General features: G+C 39.6%; 1 long non-coding RNA gene across 1 annotated transcript; it reads left to right on the top strand.

The window, feature by feature from the left end:
- The first annotated feature begins 1,852 nt into the window (after positions 1-1,852).
- On the top strand, positions 1,853-3,251 carry LOC107565808 (uncharacterized). Its single transcript, XR_001606427.1, has 3 exons — positions 1,853-2,155; positions 2,240-2,503; positions 3,013-3,251. It is a non-coding gene; the product is annotated as an uncharacterized lncRNA (long non-coding RNA).
- Positions 3,252-8,002: the final 4,751 nt, after the last annotated feature.

Raw genomic sequence — 8,002 nt, 5'->3', positions numbered from 1 at the left:
TGGCGAGTTTTGTGATCGTGGAGCCCACGCATAGCGGCCGGCGTGAGGCATCCTAAAACGACATAGATTCCTAGTGAACGAGAAAAAATACAAAGTAAAGAGTTAATTAGAATAATCGAATGTAAGAATAATCAGAGACCGACAAAAAAACAATTTGCCTTTCAACCTAAATTAGAATTCAGATACTAAAATGGAGTCAGATTGAGTTAAACCTAAATTGAATAACTCTGCGCGCTGAAAAGACCGAACACGCAAGAGACCTTCATCCGCCACTGGATACCTTCCTTGGGCCAGGTGCGCGGACCTTACAGTGGTGATGCTGTTTGTGGAGATCATCTTCTGCTGAGATCTTGAGAGATTTAATGTCTTTTATTTCAGTTGATTTCATCTAAGGCTGTGGCTGAAGTCAGTTGTAGTTCTTGTGTTTCTCTTTTCTTCAGTGATTCTGCTTGTTAACAGCAGGTGTTCATCACTAATGCTCAATCAGCACTTAATTAATCACATAATTATCTCATTAACTTTAACACTGCTTCAGTGTTACTTTAACACTCTTTTAGAGTGGGACCATATATGCTCCGAGCAGTGTTCATTTAACACTCGGGAATTTACTGTGTACGTGTGGCTGACTCTTGTGTGAATATCTCTTTGGGTTTGAGACTTTAGTCTTTGCAACTTTACAGATCTTTTTTATGCACCAAGAGCTTGTAACACTCCAAAGAGAAAGGAACAATTGAAATCGCATCATATGACCCCTTTAAAGACTGACGGATTTACAGTTTAACGTAACTTTAACTCACTTTCACGATGCTTGCATAAACGTAATTGCCATAAGAAAAACTTGATGGTAGCGAGTTTGTGTGTTGACGCAGATATGACGACATGATATTCAGCGCTGAGAACAAGCAATGTACAGATTACGCAGTTCACACTTAAGCCTAGGGCGAATGGAAGTTTTTTAACGCGCTCTAATTTCAGAGTTTTGCATTAGATAATGTCAATCAAATGACTGGTAAATGTTCCTGTTTATGCCAGCTCTGTCTGCAGAGGGACTGCTCGTTTGCAGCGGGCAAGACAGACACTTCAACACACTGTCATGCGTCACAAAAACGACATTGTTAGCGCGTAATGTTTAATAGTCCCACTATTACCATTTCAAAGCATGGAAACTGCGAAATGCCACACTCAATGCTTTCAAAAACAAATTTAAATTTACCATTTGATGAATTCTCTCATTTAAGTAGAAAACCGCCCAAATGTGGTTGCTTCAGACTTCAGTGCCAGACTCGCAGTAACACCAGGCCTCTGGGCGGGAATGGAGGCTAGACGATCTGTCAGCAAACTAAAATGAAAGAAGCTAAAAGCATATATAACATAAATTGTAAGCACATTCCAAAAAGTCATTTTGCACGTAACATTAATCACCTTTTTTCAGGAAATCGAACCGGCATGAGAAACTTTCACACTCTTCTGTAACTTAACGTTACATCTCTGCACCTCAGGAACACGAACTTAACACTAAACCTGACAAAAACATGCGCAGTTAGTAATTTCTGAATGTGTTCACCACCAATCATATTTTGAGTAAAATTATGAACATAAATGTTGTTGAAAAAATGACATTGTTGAAAAAATGGCGTCGTCGTTTCCCGAGGCAGCAGTCATTGAAGGGCAGAGTCCAGACAATTCGGCGGGGTTTTATTCCGCACTTTTAGAGTAAAAGTGAAATTACACCATATAACAACACTGAGCATGAGTACTGTTTAACACTGTAGATTGTTAATTCAGCTCTTTGGGAATTAATAACTTTTAACACTGCAAATATTACACTGCTGATTTTACTGTGTAGGTAGCTTCACTGATTATAACGGGAAACGGTTATTGCTCAAATCCACCAGAATGCAGTAAGATCTTGTACACTGATGATGAGCGATTCAGAGACAAACTGCAGCTGGACCATCAGACTGGAGATCTGACCATCAGCGACATCAGGATCCCAATCTCTGGAGATTATCAGATGAAGATCACCGGCAGTAAAGAGACAAAACTGAAGATCTCACCATCACCAACTCCAAAAGCACTGACTCTGGAGTTTACAAACTGCAGATCAAGAGCAGCATTAAAGTCTCCTACAAGAAATTCAACGTTCTTGTGTGGCGTGAGTAGCTATCAAAGTATATTGATAACTGTATCGATGTTCACATTCACACGTTTCTTCTCCATGTTTCTGTCGCTGTGGCAGTGAACACATTGAGATATACAGCAGGAGATTCTGTCACTCTACAAACTGATGTTCCTGAGCTGAGGAGTGATGGCAGGATACTGTGGAAGTTTAGCGCTAAAGACTCTTTCATAGCTGAAGTCAGCCGAGCCAGCCGTCAGACCACATTATATGAAGGAGATCTGACCATCAGGAACATCAGCAGAGCTCATTCAGACGTCTATACACTTCAAATCACCAGCGGCAAAAAGAGCACATGCTAGAGATTCATGCTTATCGCCCACGGTGAGTAACTCAATTCTATTTATCACAGTTTGGATGATTTTAGTGCTATCATTACAAGATAAAGATGCAAAAAACTCCAGAAGACAGAAAAAGTATTATGTTCTCAAATTTACATTGCTGCATCAGAAATTAGGGGCATTTTACAGTAAAGTGCAGTTTTTCAAAATGGAAATAAAGTGGAAAAACTTTCATTTTATTTGAATACATTTATGCTATTAATCTAATTTATAAAGCATGACAAGAAATTAAACATTTACTACGGTATGACCAGCAAAGCAAAATTATACCATAAAAGTGGATTTACGTAGTTGTTAAAAAGTATAATGCTGCAAAGAGGTGATATAAATGTACACAGGGATATTCTGCACAGAAAAAGACGAAAGGCAGGTTTTGCTCCAAACGTGTACAGTTCTTTCTCATGTGCAAAACAAAAATCCATCATCTTAGAGTTAATTTTGTGGTAACATTCATGTTGTACTCTTCTGTGTGGTGCTGGGATCAAATTAAAGAGAAGACTGAATCTGAAACGGAGGGCGGTTCAGTCACGCCACACAACAATACTGAAATAAAAAGATGATCTGGTGCTGTGGACAGTCTCATCGCTAGAGGAGAAAATGAAGCACGTTCCTGTACATATGATGGCTCTGAAGGGAAACTCAGAAACAGACTGAAGCTGGATCATCAGACTGGATCTCTGACCATCACAAACAGCACAACTGAACACACCGGAGTTTACAAACTTCTGATCATCAGCGGCTGAGAGACCAAATACAAGAGATTCAAAGCTACTATCCATGATCTCATTTATTTGGAAATCACATACAGCTTTCATTAAAATAATTACCTTTCAAAACGTTCAATTTTGATTTCATTTAATTAATTTTAATTTGATTTAAATGTGATTATCTTTGAACATAAATATCAACTTTTTAAGCAGTTTGCTTTGTTTGCTTTCAGGGAATGAATAAATCCAGATGGGGGTCTGAGCTGAAGGTGGTCCCTTTAATATAAATATCAAAAACATTACAGTAATAGAAACTGTGAATTCAGACAGTATTGCACATTGTTGTATGAAATTACATACCCAATGAGAGTAAACGTATTATTAACTCTTTTACTTTGGTGCTTGTGGAATAAAAAGTGATTTACATTTACATTACATTTAGCAGACGCTTTTATCCAAAGCGACTTACAAATGAGGACAATAAAAGCAGTCAAAACTAACAAAAGAGCAACAATATGTAAGTGCAAATGACAAGTCTCGGTTAGCCTAACGCAGTACACGGAGCAAGGTGTATATATATATTATACACACACACACATAGAAAGAAAAACAAGTAGATAGAATAGAAAAAAATAGAAAGCTGGTGTTTTTTTTTTTTTTTATAAAAAAAGATAAATATAGATAAAGTAGAATTAATATAGAATAGAAAGTGTTAGAGTTAAAGGGTCAAATAAAGATGGAAGAGATGTGTTTTAATCATTTCTTAAAGATTGTTAAGGATTCAGCTGCTCGGACTAAGTTGGGCAGGTCATTCCACCAGGAGGGAACAGTTAATGAAAAAGTCTGTGAAAGTGCCTCTTTGGGATGAACAAGAAAGTGACATTCACTTGCAAAATGCAAGCTTCTAGAGGCACATAAGTCTGAAGTAATGAATTTAGGTAAAGGGGTGCAGAGCCAGTGCTGGTTTTGTAGGAAAACATTAATGCCTTTAATTTAATGCGAGCAGCTACTAGTAGCCAGTGCAAATTGATGAACAGAGGTGTGATGTGTTCTTTTCGGCTCGTTAAAAATTAATCTTGCAGCGGCATTTTTAATACTATTATTATTTTATTACTGTTATAAAACTGATTTATAACATTACTTGGTTCAACTTGTATATATTTTGTTAGACATGAATGTACTTTACTGCATCAGTAACTTTATACCGTAGTATACAGAAATACTGTGTTTATTTGTTACTGAATGTTTTTTTTATAAGAAAACGCAATATTTAGTATTGTCTGAATGAACTTGCTTGGGATCTGTTTCCTGACTGTTCTCTTTAAATGATCTTGGTTTTTGTATTCCTCTACTTTTATTGTATTTAGCCTTGGAATAATTGCTTTTGATTGTTTTATTCTTATCTGTAAGTCATTTGGGATGAAAATTACAGGCCTCTCTCATCTTTTTAAGTGGGAGAACTTGCACAATTGGTGGCTGACTAAATACTTTTTTTCCCCACTGTATATATATATATACACACACACACACACACACACACACACATACAAAACAGTTTGACTAATAGGGTTGGTATGCTAAATAGCTATACCCCCCTAAAAATGGCCTATCGACGCCCATGGTGCTATACAATGTAAACAGTATACAATACATCCAGTAAGCAAGTAGACAAAAATGTCAATCAGAATCAGAGTCACTAACAACAATCCTGAGTTATTTACAAGACTTTCAGACCAGAACTGATGAGTTATACTGAGATACTCCTCCTCCAGCATCTTGCACCTGTCCTCTAGTGGACAAACACTGATTTAGCTTAAACGCTGTCCGCAAGTAATGTGTAACAGATTTTAATGTACTGTCTGCGGGTGATTTACTAATAATGCACACATTAAAGACGCAGCCAGATCATTTCCACAGGTATGAACAGGAAAGGAATGAACTACAAAGAGAATTACAGAACTCAGGATGCAATGAATTTTCAATCTGCAACATATTAAACACAATACAAGGATGTGGTAAAATAATAAAGACAATTAAAAAATTAATCAAGAATAGTGGACTTAAGAATAGAATATAGTTATCATGATAGACTGAAATCACTTCACACTCCAGCACAGGAGGTGGTGGTATGCACCTAAAAGCTGGTGTGCGACCCGCCAATAAATCCACAGAAGATGAAGATGAAGAAGAAGAAGAAGAAGAAAAATATGTGGGAAGCAAGTGGAAACCTGCCAGATGTAGATTGTTCACTCTATGAATTAAAAAGAGCAATTGCTAAAGTAAAAGAAACTTCTCCTGGGCAGGACAAGATTTGTTACAGTATGATAGGAAAATTATTAGATGTAGCACTTTTTAAATTACTGAAGTTATACAACAACATATGTGCAGAGGGCAAACGTCCTTCAGCATGGAAACATTCAATAGTTGTCCCTGTAGGAAAGCCTGGCAAAGATAGGTCAGAAGCAACAAATTACAGACCAATAGCACTAGCATCAAACATGTGCTAAATTATAGAACGACAGAGGATTCAATATTATGTGTAGAATCAGAAATAAGAAAGGCACCGATAAATAAAGAAGTCGTAACTGCAGTTTTTATTGATGTGGAAAAAGCTTATGACATGTTATGGAAAGAAGGGCTACTTATAAAACTCAAGAATATGGGAATTAGAGGAAGAAGTTATAACCGGGTGTTGGATTTTTTATTTGAGAGGAAAATTCAGGTTAGAGTGGGAACATCTTGTTCTACTGTTTATGAGGTTTAAAGTGGATCTCCTCAAGGGAGTGTGTGTTGCCCTCTTCTATTCAATATAATGATAAATGATATATTCAGTGATTTACAGCACGATGTGGGTAGATGGTTATAGGCAGATGATGGGGCACTTTGGAAAAGAGGCCAAATGTATCATATACAGTTAAGAAAGTTCAGGCTGCAATAAATAAAGTTGAAGAGTGGGCACAGAAATGGGGGAATCGATAGATGTAAAAACTATAAAATTCAGTAATACAGTACACATGTCAGCAGTTCCACCGTGGATGTTTGTGATGTCTATAGTAGATCTTTATTTAACAGATGAAGTGAAGAAACAGGAGTGTGACCCAATAAAATATGGATCAGAAATATTATGATATGATGCAGATATTTACAGATGGTTCAAAAGATCCAGCAACTCTGAAAACAGGAATAGCAGTAGTTATTCCACATTATGAAATAGTTATTGAGAAAAGAACCCCGGATGTTTTATCTGTATTTACAGCAGAGTTGGTAGCTATTGTTATGGGTCTCCAGTGGGTAGAGGAAAATAGAATTAAAAAAGCAGTAATATGTTCAGATTCATTGGATGCGTTAAGGAGCATTCAATCGGGTCTAACTGCAGACAAGATGTCATACTGGAAATACTGCAGTACATATATATATATATATATATAGAATGAAAAATCAGGGCATTTTTATTTCATTTATTTGGGTTCCAGCACATGTTGGAGTTGAAGGAAATGAGAAAATGCAGATAAGCTTGCTAAGAATTCTTTGAACTTGAATCAGATAGGAACTGACACAAAAATGAGTAAGTGTAACGGGACGACAGAGATGTGAGACGTGTGGATCCATGTGCAAGCATTATTCTGAGCAGAAGACAGAGACGTGGTCAGAACAGGCAGATGGCAATGCAAACAGGTATATGGCGGGCAAAACACAAGAATAGTCCTAGGGCTAGCGTAGGTCGACGATCGGCAGACAGAATCACAGGGGCGAGACTAGAGGAATAAATCCAGGGAGACAGGCAAAGATCAGAACCGAGAAAACCGGCAAGGCAAGGCAAAACAAGGAACTACGGGCAGGATAACAGGAACCAGGAAAACTGACAGGCTAAGCAATCCTCGGCCGTGAATGGTAGGTTGAGTGAGTGTTATATAGTGAGTGAGTGATGTGAAACAGCTGTGTGCAATCCGTGCTGAGTGCAATCAGTGCAATGAATGATGGGATATGTAGTCCGGGATGATAAGCAACAGTAGGTGTAGTGCGAGAGTCAATGTAATGGAAAGGGTGACCTCTGATGGTGAATGAACAGAAGTCCATGGACAGGATTTGTGACAGAGCCCCCCAAGGAGCGGCTTCCAGACGCTCCAAACACTATACGATCCAGGTGGGCGGTGGAGCGGAGGCGGAACGGGGGAGGGACGGAGGGCCAAGTCCAAGGATAGGAGAGACCAGGGACTGAGGCAGAGCCGGCGGAGCTGAGGACCACCACAGCAGAGCAGACGGGACCGAAGATCCCCACGGCGGAGCAGAGGACCACCACGGCCAGACAGTAGACCACCACGGCGGAGCTGAGGACCACCACAGCAGAGCAGACGGGACCGAAGATCCCCACGGCGGAGCAGAGGACCACCAGAGCCAGACAGTAGACCACCACGGCGGAGCTGAGGACCACCACGGCGAAGCAGAGGACCACCAGAGCCAGACAGTAGACCACCACGGCGGAGCAGAGGACCACCACGGCGGAGCGGGGGACCACCACGGCGGAGCAGAAGGAACAGGGAACCCCCCCGGTGAACCACACCGATCAGGAGACCATGGCGAAAACTGTAATAACGAAAAAGCAGAGACAGACAACGCAGACAGAACATTGGGGTTGACAGATAAGGCTGGGTGTTCAGAGGCAGCCTCCTTGGCTTGGTCGGGACAGGACAAAAGTTCACAAACGACCTCTTTGGCAGACACAAAGCATACAAAGAATGCATACATAGCCTCCATAGCAGTGACAGGACAGGATG

This window comes from Sinocyclocheilus grahami, unplaced genomic scaffold (genome assembly GCF_001515645.1).
Source record: "Sinocyclocheilus grahami isolate Dianchi unplaced genomic scaffold, SAMN03320097.WGS_v1.1 scaffold1028.1, whole genome shotgun sequence".
NCBI classification, from domain to species: Eukaryota; Metazoa; Chordata; class Actinopteri; order Cypriniformes; family Cyprinidae; genus Sinocyclocheilus; species Sinocyclocheilus grahami.
Note: the sequence above shows the minus strand (reverse complement) of the source record. Positions and strands in the feature narration are given on the sequence as shown.